The 15829-nt window shown below is 46.2% G+C and overlaps 1 pseudogene; it reads right to left on the bottom strand.

Annotated features, from left to right (window-relative positions):
* Positions 1 to 478: 478 nt before the first annotated feature.
* Positions 479 to 12850, bottom strand: LOC121564992 (annotated as a pseudogene).
* Between the last annotated feature and the right edge of the window lie 2979 nt (positions 12851 to 15829).

Genomic DNA, 15829 nt, shown 5'->3' with positions numbered 1-15829 from the left:
AAAATGATTGTTCAAAAAAAAACATGATTTCCCCTCCTCCCACATGGATTACAGACAAGAGGCTAGGTGCGTTCTGACTGTCTTAGTGTGCGGATAAACATGACCATCACTCTCATAAAACTTAAATGAAACATCACTCCTTATGTTTTTTCTCAGCCCAAAACGCTCAATCCCATTTCTACTGTCAAAGCAGGTTTTGAAAAGGCTTCTTCCACATCTTTTGGTCCATGTCTGTTTTTCACTCAGTGAAGTGCTACTATCCCCTTGGACTACAGGTTATTGCCGTCGTAAGGTGTCCGTCTGTCTGTTGGCTGGACAGTTTCTACCGTTTAGGACCTTTGTGGGTAAAGGTAAAGGTGGGGTATAGCAGCAGCAGTTCCTCTGAAGTCCAGTATCTGCTGGAAGGACACCTGGTGGTATGAGAGGATGAGTGTGGCCAGCCAGACTGTTGTGCCTCCCCCTCTCCCTCCCTCCCTCCCTCCATTTCTCTCTCTCCAACTGCGGGACTCTTAAGGCTCCTGTGCGGACTGTCTCGGCTCGTGCCCTCCCAAAGCTGGCTGTGGTGATTTAAGACACAGTGTGTATGTGTGGATTTGTTTGTGGCCTCTGCCCCACTTCACTGTCCATCCGCCTGCCCTTGGCTCCCCTCCTGGGCAGCGACCACCACCCCCCTCAGTATGTCTCTGAGTCTGAGTCGTTGAGTTCCTCATCCTTGTAGAAGCCTCCATCGTGGTCGCGGTGGCCGATGTTGTTGAAGCTGCAGTAGGAGCTGTGCTCGCTGCGCAGCACGGGCAGGCTGTCGAAGGTCACACTCTTGGAGGGGCTGGTGGTGTAGTGGTTAATGGCACTGAAGGACAAGCTGGGCGCCGGGTTGCAGGGGGGCACGGGCATCATGGTGGCCAGGATCAGTGCCAGGCAGTCCACCACGTCTTTGTTGGGGGCGCAGGCCAAGGCAGGCGTGTAAGCTGAGGGGTTCAAACAGAACAGCAGAGGGTCACTTCAGGAGCATCACCGTTTACTATAACACTTTTGGTGAAAAACATGAAATAACAGCAGGCTAGGAGATACAAAGTTAAGACAATAACCAAGCAGTGGACTAGAGAGAAACATTTGTGGACACATTGAGAAGAGAAGTACAGAAGAAAATGGTGTTAGCGTTATGGATCTTACCATTCTCATAGACTGCGAGCACGCTAGCACCCTTCACTAGTAGCTCCTGAACCACCACCATCAGACCATTTATGGCTGCAACGTGTAACGGCCTAGGGAGAAAGTACCGTCAGGTTAGCCAGCAGCAAATGAGGATACCTCCCAAATGCCAGACTATTCCCTATATAGTGCACTTCTTCTAATTCTTATGGCCCAATTAATACAGCTGAACCATACGTACAGTGGGGGAAAAAAGTATTTAGTCAGCCACCAATTGTGCAAGTTCTCCCACTTAAAAAGATGAGAGAGACCTGTAATTTTCATCATAGGTACACGTCAACTATGACAGACAAAATGAGGGAAAAAAATCCTGAAAATCACATTGTAGGATTTTTATGAATTTATTTGCAAATGATGGTGGAAAATAAGTATTTGGTCAATAACGAAAGTTTCTCAATACTTTGTTATATACCCTTTGTTGGCAATGACACAGGTCAAATGTTTTCTGTAAGTCTTCACAAGGTTTTCACACACTGTTGCTGGTATTTTGGGCCATTCCTCCATGCAGATCTCCTCTAGAGCAGTGATGTTTTGGGGCTGTCGCTGGGCAACACGGACTTTCAACTCCCTCCAAAGATTTTCTATGGGGTTGAGATCTGGAGACTGGCTAGGCCACTCCAGGACCTTGAAATGCTTCTTAAGAAACCACTCCTTTGTTGCCTGGGCGGTGTGTTTGGGATCATTGTCATGCTGAAAGACCCAGCCACATTTAATCTTCAATGCCCTTGCTGATGGAAGGAGGTTTTCACTCAAAATCTCACGATACATGGCCCCATTCGTTCTTTCCTTTACACGGATCAGTCGTCCTGGTCCCTTTGCAGAAAAACAGCCCCAAAGCATGATGTTTCCACCCCCATGCTTCACAGTAGGTATGGTGTTCTTTGGATGCAACTCAGCATTCTTTGTCCTCCAAACACGAGTTGAATTTTTACCAAAAAGTTATATTTTAGTTTCATCTGACCATATGACATTCTCCCAATCCTTTCTGGATCATCCAAATGCACTCTAGCAAACTTCAGACGGGCCTGGACATGTTCTGGCTTAAGCAGGGGGGACACGTCTGGCATTGCAGGATTTGAGTCCCTGGCGGCATAGTGTGTTACTGATGGTAGGCTTTGTTACTTTGGTCCCAGCTCTCTGCAGGTCATTCACTAGGTCCCCCCGTGTGGTTCTGGGATTTTTGCTCACCGTTCTTGTGATCATTTTGACCCCACGGGGTGAGATCTTGCATGGAGCCCCAGATCGAGGGAGATTATCAGTGGTCTTGTATGTCTTCCATTTCCTAATAATTGCTCCAACAGTTGATTTCTTCAAACCAAGCTGCTTACCTATTGCAGATTCAGTCTTCCTAGCCTATTGCAGGTCTACAATTTTGTTTCTGGTGTCCTTTGACAGCTCTTTGGTCTTGGCCATAGTGGAGTTTGGAGTGTGACTGTTTGAGGTTGGGGACAGGTGTATTTTATACTGATAACAAGTTCAAACAGGTACCATTAATACAGGTAACGAGTGGAGGACAGAGGAGCCTCTTAAAGAAGAAGTTACAGGTCTGTGAGAGCCAGAAATCTTGCTTGTTTGTAGGTGACCAAATACTTATTTTCCACCATAATTTGCAAATAAATTCATAAAAAATCCTACAATGTGATTTTCTGGAGAAAAAAAATCTCAATTTGTCTGTCATAGTTGACGTGTACCTATGGTGAAAATTACAGGCCTCTCTCATCTTTTTAAGTGGGAGAACTTGCACAATTGGTGGCTGACTAAATACTTTTCCCCCCCACTGTACGTCTGTAAGGCTGCGTTAGTCAAGTTGATGAGGTTCCTGTCTGTAATCTTCTCCAATATCAACAAGGCACTGGTTTCATGCCCCTTTAAAAACCAGAGTCAAACATGTCAGACCAACATTTTAACCAGAGAGAGCCAACTGTTCAGATGAAAAGTCATCTTCATGTGGGGATGCTCACCTTACTGCAGGCCAGATGAAGAGCAGTGTTCTTGACTGCATCCTGCAGGGTGAGCTCTGCTTTGGCACTGCTCACCAACAGCTCTGACACAGACAGAGAAACATAAAGAAACTCAATTAGGAAATGAAGCGACTTATTAAAATGTAAAACAGATATGTTGAACTTAGGCCGGCTGGGCGAGGCAAAGCGGAGGAGAGGGGGCTGCGTACCGACAGCGTTGGTTTGTCCGTTCTCAGCAGCCATCATGAGGGAGGTCTTCCCGGAGGCATCGGGGGAGTTGACCTGGGCGTTGTGGCCTAGCAGCAGCTGAAGACACTCCACGTGGTCCGTGAAAGCCGCCGCATGCAGGGGGGTCCTGGAGAGAGAGGAAACTTATTTAACCGATATCATGTAGGACTGTTATAAACAAGTTTGTTCAATTAACCCTGTTTATACCATAGAAATATAAAATCACTAATAGATGTATTAAAAGTAATCTACAATCCCTCATCCAACCCCAGAGGTCATTTTATTCCCAAAACAACATTATTCTCCAGAAGAAAAGGACTTTGTCATGTGCTGTAGTTACCGGGTTCTTGGTGTCAGTGGCGTTGACAATGGCCGGCCCCAGAGTGTCAATCAGCATCTCTGCAGCGCCTCGTTGTCATTGATCACAGCACAGTGGAGGGGGCTGAACGAGTTGCCCTCGGTCTTGTAGAAAACCCCCTGTTCCAGCAGCACCTCTACACAGGTGTCATGGCCTAGTGGAAGATTGATTCATACAGGAAAAAGATGACGTCGCTGCAGACCACAACAATACTCTCAGAGAAAGCTACACATCTGACAATGGTGAAGTCACAAAAGATGTTTTAGCTACAACATATGCTATGTCAATCCCTGACAAAGTCCTGTTTCAGTGTAAGGTCCTCCACTGAGAGTCATAACCCCCTAATTCTGTTGTAGTCTTGTTCATTCCCCCACATAGCTCCGTCCACACCAATCGAATGCTTTTCAAGCCACAAGAGGGAGTGAATGAGTGTACACTTCATGGAGGAGAGAACAGAGCTACAGTCCAGTTAGTCAGTACGTACCGTTGTATGGCCTGCCTAATTCAGGGACATGTTTACGGCGCTGAAGAGAGAAAATCAGAAAAGATCTAGTGTTCCGTTAGTCCAGTACGTACCGTTGTAGCAGGCCCAGTGTAGTGGCGTGTAGCCCTGGTTGTCTGTGATGACGGGGAGGGTCTCCACTGACTGGGCGGCGTGTAGGAGCCCCCCCAGCACCCCGATGTGTCCGGATGCCGCCGCCAGGTGGACAGGGGTTCACCCCTTACAGTCCCGAACCAGGAAGCTGGCGCTGTGCTGCAGCAGGGCCTCCACACACTCCTCATGACCCGTCACCGCCTGGGAGGAAGGGCGGGGAGACAAGAATGGATTTGAATAACTAATAATCAATGATATAATAATGAATCATCAATTATTACAAATGATGTCTGGAGACAGGTCCCCCTACAGCAGGGGTCCCCAAACTTTTTCCTGTGAGGGCCACATAACTTTTCCCTTCTCTGATGGGGGGCCGGTGTCAGTTTGTAACAGAAAAAGTGTGACGATCGTAGGGGAGCTTAAAAAATTTATTGTTTTCCAGAAAGCCACACATAACCAAATAACCCTTTCCAGGTTCTTTACAGAAAAAAGTCAGGAAACAAATAATAACACTATTAATGAAATAAATAATAACTAAATAACCCTCTCTGAGTTCTTCACAGAAAAAACAGGAAATAAATAACACTATTTATGAAATAAATAATAACTAAATAACTCTCTCTGGGTTCTTCATAGAAAAAAAAGCCATGGAACATTAACTTTCTGTTGTGCCATGCACAATCTTAACAGATAAAAGTTCAGCTCAGTTGTCAGAGCAGAATCTCTCTGACACATATGAGCAGTCTCTTAAAGTTCTTGTGTTCCTTCCTTATAATCCTTTTGTAGGTTCCAGTAGGCTTGTAGACACCGCTGTTTGCAGCTCTCTCTCATCAACTTCCCTGTGAAAACCACAAAGGAAGCAGGTTGAGAAACTGAACTAAGTGATACAGCACCTACACAGCACAATACATTTCACTACCAGTATGGTTGTAAAGATGGATTTTATCCCAGTAGATTTTATTATGATTATATTTGTTTATGCTCAGAATGACTCATTCAAGTCAGAAAAGTGAGCTTACCTATGTATGTTCATCAGTGTGAACTGTGGGCCTGCATCTGGCTGGTGAGAAGTTGAATATCAGGTTCCATTCTAGTTACAGCCAGTCTCAAGCACTGATGCAAATGTTCATCTGTCAATCTTGATCTCATCAGAGTTTTCAGCAGTTTCATGCGAGAAAAGGTTTTCTCGCAGATATACGTGCTGCCAAAAACTGTGGACATTTTCATTGCGTGTTTTTTGATGTTTGGATATGTGTCGTTTGGGAGGGCGGCATAGAAGTCAATGAGACTGTTGGGCTTGAATGCGTCTTTCAGAACATCACAGTTCTGTAACTCAGCCAACTCAAACTGATATGAAGGCTGGGCTTCATCAATGTCGGCAACAAAGGGGTTCTGAAAAAGACGGATTTCTTTTGCATGAACATGTAGTTCACTGAATCGCACACCGAACTCCGCCTTCAGCATTTCCAGTGCTTCCACGCACTTTTCAGCTGGGAACGGGACCGCTGGGTTCTCTGTCGACAGGTTTTGGGTAGCAGGAAGATGGACGAAGTTGCGCTTTTCACTTGTTCCAAAAGCAGCGCTAATTTCACCTCAAATGCTTTTATGTGTGAATACATGTCGCAAATGAGTTTCCCCTCGCCTTGTAGCTGCAAGTTAAGGCTGTTAAGTATTTCTGTCACGTCTGTTAAAAATGCGAGGTGCCATTTCCATTCTGGGTCGATCAGCTCTGGGACCGTTTTGTCTTTTAAATGAAGAAATGCGTTAATTTCGGGTAGCAGCTCGTAAAAACGCCTCAAAACTCTGCCCCGGCTCAGCCATCGGACCTCTGTGTAGTACAGCACATCTCCGTGCGTAGACTCCAGTTCAGACAGGAATTCTTGGAACTGCCTGTGTTTAAGTCCCTTTGCTCTGATGAAGTTTATGCACGACACCACAACCTTCATTACAGAATCCCACGTCAACACTTTGCAGCACAGTGCTTGCTGGTGAATTAGGCAGTGGACTCGTAGCGGGGCGGTGAGACCCCTTTTTTCCAACTCCCGGTTCATGCGTCCTATTAGACCGCGAGTTTCGCCCACCATGCTAGGAGCCCCGTCAGTCGTGATGCTAGCTAGCTTTGACCAGTCCAGGTCCAACTTCTCCATGGTTTGGCACACTTTGTCAAAAATATCCTCTCCCGTTGTAGTCCCTTTGAGACTTTGGAGGGCTGCCAGCTCCTCGCATATCTCAAAGTTTGCGCTAACTCCACGAATAAAAATGAGCAGTTGCGCTGTGTCTTGCTACGTCCGTGCTCTCATCCAGTGCTAATGAAAAAAAGTCAAATTCTTTGCGTCTTCTGCTGCAGCTGGGCATATACATTACTCCCGATTTCTTCAACGCGTCTGGTGATTGTACTCACGACAGACTTACGGCATTAAATGCATCTTTCTTCTCGGGACACACCTCCTCCGCGACAGCATCCATACATTTCTTAACAAACTCTCCGTCAGTGAAAGGCTTACCGCTGCTTGCTATCAGTTTAGCAACCCGAAAGCTGGCCCGAACGGATGCCTGGTTCAGCTGAGCTTGGCGTACAAATGTATTCTGCTGAGATAGTAGTCCACTTTTTAGCTTTGAGAGTTTGTCTGCTCGTATTTGGCCTTGCAAGCTATCGTACTTGTCTTTGTGACGGGATTCATAGTGTCGGCGAAGATTGTATTCTTTGAATACCGCCACCGTCTCTTGACAGATGAGACAAACAGCCTTTTCTTTGCATTGAACAAAAAAATAATCGTTTGTCCACTGCAGGTTAAATACCCTGCATTCTGAATCAATTTTTCTCTTACCTAACCTTTTCGCCATTATTCCGTTCTCTCTTTGACAGGGCCTAGGATTTTTTTTCTGGAGGCCAAATAGGAAAAAAATCCGATAGCGTCTCTGGTATTGTTCAGAGGGCCGGGCCAAATGTGCTGACGGGCCGTATCCGGCCCAGCGGGCCGTAGTTTGGTGACCACTGCCCTACAGGGATGAATACACCACTACCCATGGACAACTACTTTTCTGAAGATAATATGTATATTTGAGCCTCCCCGTCTCATTCTGTGTGTGAGCGTATACAGCCAGCTCTCCTCCTCACCCCTCTGTGTAGCGCTGTTCTGCCCCACTTGTCTTTGGCTTCTACGCTGGCTCCCTTGTTGAGCAGTGAGTACAAACAGTCTGTGTGTCCGCTCAGCACCGACAGCATCAGAGGGGTTCTGATACACAAGACAACAAGGTCATTTTACAAACTTGTAATAACCAGGCTGAGTCCCGTAATAACCTGCCTGAGTCCCGTAATAACCAGGCTGAGTCCCAAATGGCAACCTATTCCCTATATGGTACACTACTTTTGACCTGAGCCCATAGGGTTCTGGTTTAAAGTAGTGCACCAAGTAGGGCATAGGGTGCCATTTGGGACGAAGACCTAGTGTCAAAATCTCTTTATTTCAGGAATTGTATCCAAAACCCAATTGACTTACTGTCCATTCCGTCTTGAACGTCCACTGCACCCTGGAGGTCAGCATTTCCAATCAGCAAACGCAAACACTCCGAATCACCGTTGGTAGCTAGAGGAGGATAAACAGAGAGGATATAAGAATGTGAGATGATTGACCGTTGGTAGCTAGAGGAGGATAAACAGAGAGGATATAAGAATGTGAGATGATTGACCGTTGGTAGCTAGAGGAGGCTAAACAGAGAGGATATGAGCTGATTGCTGGACGATACACCTTCACATGAACAGACAGATTTCTAGAACAGTGGTATTGGTAGATGACATCCTCATGATGTTAACACAGCAGATAATAAAACATTTTGCGGCTGAGGCCCTCGAAGCCTGTCACCTGCTAGCTGTGTACCTGACTCTGGATAGAAGTCCCCCTGTGCACTGATCTAGGATCAGCTTACCCTCCCCAGATCCTCAGCAATAATGACAAAAAATGACCTTAGATCAGTGTGTAGTGGGCATTTTCACACTATGCTATATAATATCCCTAGAGTGGACATTGGCATCCTAGCAACATGACCAAACAAATGTCCATCTTGGTAAGGAAAACTTTTGAATGACAGAATCTCTAGGTCTTACGTGATATCCTATGCGTACCTGCAGCGTGGATGGGGGTCCTCTTCAGGGTGAAATCTTTAACCAGGATGGAGGCTCCCTGGTCGATGAGGACGTCAACACACTCCACATGGCCTTTAAAGGCAGCCAGGTCCAGAGGGGTGCGCCCCTGGCTGTTCCTCACGTCTAGATCCAGCAGAGACTGAACCAGGACCTCCATAGCATGGTGGTGGCCGTGGTACGCCTGAATGGAAACAAACACACAGTCTGAAGCAAAGTCCAGTGGTATGCCTGCACAGATATACACTTCTAATATAATCAATGTCCTATAGTAGACCAGTGGTATGCCTGAACAGATATACACTCCTAATATAATCAATGTCCTATAGTAGACCAGTGGTACGCCTGAACAGATATACACTCTTAATATAATCAATGTCCTATAGTAGACCAGTGCTATGCCTGAACAGAAACAGTCCTAGACCCCTAAAGTAGACCAGTGTCTCTCAAATCGGGTGCCCATTTTTTCTCCCGCCCAGCATCAACATCGAAGGTCCCTGCCAAGCGTGAGATTTAGAAACACTCTACTTCTCCTCTGTTGGAGGTTGATTAACTCAAATGGCAAAATAAGGAAATCATCCTCATCATCACTGTGTCAAAACATGCATGTATTTTACACTAATCAGGAACAGATAGGAACATGGTGTGTGAGTGTCTGGACAATCAACTTTTCGTGGAAAAACAACACCATGCCTGCATCCCAGATAGCACCCTATTTCCCATGTAGTGCAGTACTTTTGATCTGGGCCCATAAGGCTCTGGTCAAAAGTAGTGCACTAAATAGGGAATAGGGTGCCATTTGTCATGTGGCGAGACCCCTACAGGAGCAGGTAGGCTTTACTCACAGCTAAGTGTAGGGGGCTGATGGGAGCTCTGACATCAGAGTCGTTCAGGATGTCTGTCCCTGAGGTTTCCATTAGCTGGGGAAAGACAAGGACGGGCCAGTTTAGACTTGTAACATATTTACTTTGAAGGTTAGTCTAGTAGCATGTTTCATGTTGTAAATCTCAGTGACCAGCCCCTGCAGACATACTGGGGTGTTGCATTCGTATCTTAAACAAGCTAGTGTGAGGAAAAGTAACCAACTGGTACTTACCACATCTAAAGGTGTTTCACTTGCAATCTGGAAAAAGAACATCAAGAGTGACGATGCGGCCACGACAAACATGCAACCATACCTTAAAACCTACTGAATATCAATGTCTGTCCCAAATGGCACCCTATTCCCTATATAGTGCATTACTTTTGACCAGAGCCCTATGGGCCTTACATCCATTTGGGACGCAGACAAAATGGTCTGTGAATGCACTATGTGGTTCTGACTCACCAGCTCCAGACAGAGGCGGTGTCCGTACGCAGACGCGTAATGGACTGCGTTGTAGCCCTGATTGTCCCTGATCCCTGGGTTAGCGTCGTTTCGCAGCAAATATTCCAGACACCTAGAGGTCAGAGGTCAAGAGTTCACTAATCATTATACCAACATCAAGACAGACAGATAAGCAAGCAGAGACACTTTCCCAAAGGAGACGTGGCCAAGCTTTCACACTGCAGATTTAACACTAGTATGTATTCAAACACGGCCAACAACATACTCTAGACTACAGTGAAATGTGAAAGGTCATGGCACCACAACATACTCTCCAGACTACAGTGAAATGTGAAAGGTCATGGCACCACAACATACTCTCCAGACTACAGTGAAATGTGAAAGGTCATGGCACCACAACATACTCCAGACTACAGTGAAATGTGAAAAGTCATGGCACCACAACATATTCTCCAGACTACAGTGAAATGTGAAAGGTCATGGCACCACAACATACTCTCCAGACTACAGTGAAATGTGAAAGGTGATGGCACCACAACATACTCTCCAGACAACAGTGAAATGTGAAAGGTCATGGCACCACAACATACTCTCCAGACTACAGTGAAATGTGAAAGATCATGGCACCACAACACACACAACAGTAAGAGAGGTGTGAGACGTACTTTCCGTCTGTGTCGGAGGCAGCAGCGTAGTGGAGCGGGGTGCAACCCCTTTTATCCAGATCGTTCACACTGGCCCCAGACCCCACCAAGGCAAACAGACACTGGTAGTTACAATTGGCTGCCGCATAATGCAGAGGACTCCTAGAAGAACGCACAGAAACCATTCAACATCAACAACAGAAACAGTTTATTGGAGCTGTAAAACATTTACATTTTACATTTACGTCATTTAGCAGACACTCTTATCCAGTGCGACTTACAGGAGCAATTAGGGTTAAGTGCCTTGCTGCAGTGCACATAGACACATTTTTCACATAGTCAGCTAGGGGATTTGAACCAGCAACCTTTCGGTTACTGACCCAACGCTCTTAACCGCTAGGCTACCTGCCGCCCAATATTTCCCATAATAATTCCTATATGCCCCTATACTATATTCCCCATTATCATAAAGATCACATATGAAAGTTATTTGATGCCACAGACAGACCTTCCGAAGCTGTCCTTTCTGTTGAAGTCTGCCCCTGTGTTGAGCAGCAGATTCAGACAGTCCAGGTTCCTGGTAACAAGATATCAAGTTCAGAAAGGCCCTCGTACATCTGAGCTATCAGGTGGATGGTAACAAGATATCAAGTTCAGAAAGGCCCTTTCACATCTGAGCTATCAGGTGGATGGTAACAATGAGAACCTTAAAGAAAAGAGAAACCCGTACACTGCTCTTGCTAGTATCACTGTTTTTATAATGCTAATAAAAGCAATAATAAAAAGTGATACTAGCAAGAGCAGTTTGCAGGTTTCTCTTCTCTTTCAAGAAGATATAAAGACAATTTAGACCAGAGCGCAAGTCAATACCACCATGGCATGGAACCACATTATACAGAAATGATACCGCACTAATGATCTATACGATTTTTAAATACTGCCAAACAATGTGAAATGTAAGAGTGTGAATATGTGTTTGTTCTTTCTGGTGGCTTTCCAGTTCATGAACTAAATATTCCTTGGTGTAAAGCCTGGACCAGTCCACTCACCCAACAGCTGCTGCAGCATGTAAACAGGTCCTTCCAAAGTCGTCAGGGGTGTCTATATCAAAGCCTGATGAGAGGAGCTTCCGACAGCAGTCAGAGAACCCACTGAGAGCAGACAGGTGAAGGGGGAACATCCCATGGACGCCTCGCCTGCAACACATTTTTATATTTTAGACTTTAAGCAGACACTCTTATCCAGAGCGACTTACAGTTGATTCAGCTAAGATTGGAAACAACACCACATCACAGTCCTCATTAAATCCCACAGCAGATCAACACATCAGCATGCTGCAATGCCCTGTCTATCAACCCCCACACACCACAATGTGTTGAGCATAGTCTCCAAGCGGGAATTCGGTCAATGACAGAATTGCAGATGCATGTTGCATTTTTGCTGGAAACTGTGTGTGTTCTCACTTGGCTGTGTCAGCTCCGTTCGTGATGAGTGTATTGATGAGTAACTCATGGCCGTAGCGAGCAGAGATGTGCAGATGTGTGTTTCCTTTCTTTTCTTCACAGTCCGATCTCAGCACCTACAGAACACACACACACACAGACACACACAGACACACGTCAACCACTTGACCCTAGAGGCCTCATGAAGCTTCATGTTCAACCACATTGCAAGTAACATTGCTCTGTGCCAGTGAATCATGGTTTGAAGACAAAAGACAATGCTGAAGAGCCTACTGGTTCATATATATTCAGTTGAGAGCATTCACAGCGACTCACCATTCTGGATGATGGCTTGAGATCTGGAGAAGCGTCCGTGGATGGCCGTCATGTGGAGGGGGGTCTTTCCATCTTTACTCTGCAGATAGAAAGACAAAGATGGTTCACACGGCAGTCTGTGCTGCTGACCACAGGCAAAATCAAACACGTATTGGAGGAGCGCTTGATTGCATTTAGTTTGCATTGTTAGGCCTATTCCATTGGTATTTGAATGTAGACCAGGGCCAAATACTAAGCCATGTGCTGCGTCAGTTTGTGCGTCCCAAATGGCACCCTATTTATAAGTACACTACTTTTTGAACCAAAGTAGTGTACTTATAAAGGGAACAGGGTGCCATTTGGGACACAGGCAGTGTCATCACGGCTCCTTGCTCTATGGGCCCCTGGTCAAAAGTAGTGCACTACATAGGGAATAGGGTGTTATTTAGTTCAGAGACAGTGTTAGTCATCCGGTCTCCTCACCTTGATGTTGACGAGGGCCCCGTTGCCCACCAGCAGCTCCAGGCAGAGCGCCCCATCGCACTCGATCAGCTCATTCACCACCACATCCTGCCCGTTGTAGCATGCCACGTGGAGGGGGGTGTTACCGTACCCATTGGGCTAATTTATCTGGAGGGAGCAAGGGAGGGAAAAGAGTGGAGAGAGAGAGAGGGGGGGGGGAGAGAACAAAACAATATATTCCTGATCAGGTCACTTGGTTCTGAAAACCCCCTGGTCCAACCTCTCGCTCTTCATTACTTGGTTATGAAAACCCCCTGGTCCAACCTCTCTCTCTTCATTACTTGGTTCTGAAAACCCCCTGGTCCAACCTCTCTTCATTACTTGGTTCTGAAAACCCCCTGGTCCAACCTCTCACTCTTCATTACTTGGTTATGAAAACCCCCTGGTCCAACCTCTCTCTCTTCATTATTTGGTTATGAAAACCCCCTGGTCCAACCTCTCTCTCTTCATTACTTGGTTATGAAAACCCCCTGGTCCAACCTCTCTCTCTTCATTACTTGGTTATGAAACCCCCCTGGTCCAACCTCTCTCTCTTCATTACTTGGTTATGAAAACCCCCTGGTCCAGCCTTTCTCTCTTCATTACTTGGTTATGAAAACCCCCTGGTCCAACCTCTCTCTCAACATTACTTGGTTCTGAAAAACCCCTGGTCCAACCTCTCTCTCTTCATTACTTGGTTATGAAACCCCCCTGGTCCAACCTCTCTCTCTTCATTACTTGGTTATGAAAACCCCCTGGTCCAACCTCTCTCTCTTCATTACTTGGTTATAAAAAAAACCTGGTCCAACCTCTCTCTCTTCGTTACTTGGTTCTGAAAACCCCCTGGTCCAACCTCTCTCTCTTCATTACTTGGTTCTGAAAACCCCTTGGTCCAACCTCTCTCTCTTCATTACTTGGTTCTGAAAACCCCCTGGTCCAACCTCTCTCTCTTCATTATTTGGTTATGAAAACCCCCTGGTCCAACCTCTCTCTCTTCATTACTTGGTTATGAAACCCCCCTGGTCCAACCTCTCTCTCTTCATTACTTGGTTCTGAAAACCCCCTGGTCCAACCTCTCTCTCTTCATTACTTGGTTATAAAAAAAACCTGGTCCAACCTCTCTCTCTTCGTTACTTGGTTCTGAAAACCCCCTGGTCCAACCTCTCTCTCTTCATTACTTGGTTCTGAAAACCCCTTGGTCCAACCTCTCTCTCTTCATTACTTGGTTCTGAAAACCCCCTGGTCCAACCTCTCTCTCTTCATTACTTGGTTATGAAAACCCCCTGGTCCAACCTCTCTCTCTTCATTACTTGGTTATGAAAACCCCCTGGTCCAACCTCTCTCTCTTCATTACTTGGTTATGAAAACCCCCTGGTCCAACCTCTCTCTCTTCATTACTTGGTTATGAAAACCCCCTGGTCCAACCTCTCTCTCTTCATTACTTGGTTATTGTAGTGTATTAAGATTATGACTTTCTTAATGGGTTTAAGTGGAACCTTTGAGGATGTTTATTTTAGTATCAAGAGGGAATGTTTTAGTGTAACGCCACATACAACAGACAGGAAGTGTGTGTTGTACACAGGGGATTTGACAGTAGAGGGAGCTACCCACATCTTGGGAAGATTATATATACTGGGTGAAAAGCGAAGAAGAGGTTAGAGCGACCATTGCAATCTGGGACGTCGCTCTCCGGGTGGGGATGACACCTGTAAAACTTATGCTGAAAGCTTGTGCCTTAGACCACTGCGCCACTCACAGACTGAGTATTGCTGAGTATTGCTGACCAGAGCCTTCTCTAACAAAGTCAAAACTTTCTTTAATGTTCCACCCTCAGATACAGATGGTGTCTTTTCACAGGACCCACTCCCTCCTGAGGGCAGTCAAAAACAGCAGCAACCTGCTGTGAAAGTTGTGTTCTACATGCTTTACGTTCCCTTAACAGTTCATCCAACCGATCCTGTACCTCACTGGCTGACCAGTCACGAATGGGTTTGCTCTTGAACACTTGGGCCAACTCTTTATCAGGACAGTTGCGTACAAACATGACTGCCAACTCTGAGCACTGATTGGGTAAGGTCCTGCCCTCACTCACAAGGTACTGTTCGGCTGCCTCTGCAGCTTTCTTAAGCCTAATCCAGAAATCTATTGGACCCTCATTAGCATATGGTTTGATTGAATAGAAATCAGCTAATGGCATACCTGAGCAGACAGTATCCCCAAAGTGTTGCTTGAAAACACTGAACACCGCCTTAACATCTGTGACAACAAGGTTGTTACTCTTCCAGACCTTGGTCACATCCTGTGCCCTCCCCATGAGCCTAGACATCACCTCCCCAACATTCCCAGACCCAGTGTAACCCCTCTTCTCTAGGTAGACTTCCATTAACTCCTCCCACTCCAGGACAGAGTACTTATCTGAGCCATCACCCCTAAAAAGAGGTGGAGCACTAACATCTGACTTCACAACCAGATTCAGCTTGGACGCATCAATAAAGGTTGACACACACTGCTCAGGCAGGGGAAACTGCTGGGGTTGGTGAGGGGGACGGGCAGGAGAAAGACTTGAAACCCCAGGCTGCAGTAAACTCGCTCTGATAGATTCTCCTAACTCTGAACCAATCTGCTTAATAAGGTCACTAAGTTGACTCGGAGGCGTCCCATTATCACAGAGTACTGTGGACGATGGTACATCAAAAGACAGAGGTGGGATACCCTGGTCAGGTGGAACAAACAGCCTACCCATTTACATTTACATTTTGCAGACGCTCTTATCCAGAGCGACTTACAGTTAGCACATACATTATATTATCGAACCCACAACCCTGGCGTTGCAAAACGCCATGCTCTACCAACTGAGCTACATCCCCTGCCGGCCATTCCCTCCCCTATCCTGGACGACGCTGGGCCAATTGTGCGTCACCCCATGGGTCTCCCGGTCACGGACGGCTACGACAGAGCCTGGATTCGAACCAGGATCTCTAGTGACACAGCTAGCACTGTGATGCAATGCCTTAGACCACTGCGCCACTCGGGAGACTACCCCTCCCAGTGCTTGCAAACTCAGGACTAGCAAACGCTCTACTCCCAGGAGCTGACTGTACAATTGGT

The sequence above is a fragment of the Coregonus clupeaformis genome, unplaced genomic scaffold (genome assembly GCF_020615455.1).
Source record: "Coregonus clupeaformis isolate EN_2021a unplaced genomic scaffold, ASM2061545v1 scaf0913, whole genome shotgun sequence".
In the NCBI taxonomy this organism is placed as follows: domain Eukaryota; kingdom Metazoa; phylum Chordata; class Actinopteri; order Salmoniformes; family Salmonidae; genus Coregonus; species Coregonus clupeaformis.
Note: the sequence above shows the minus strand (reverse complement) of the source record. Positions and strands in the feature narration are given on the sequence as shown.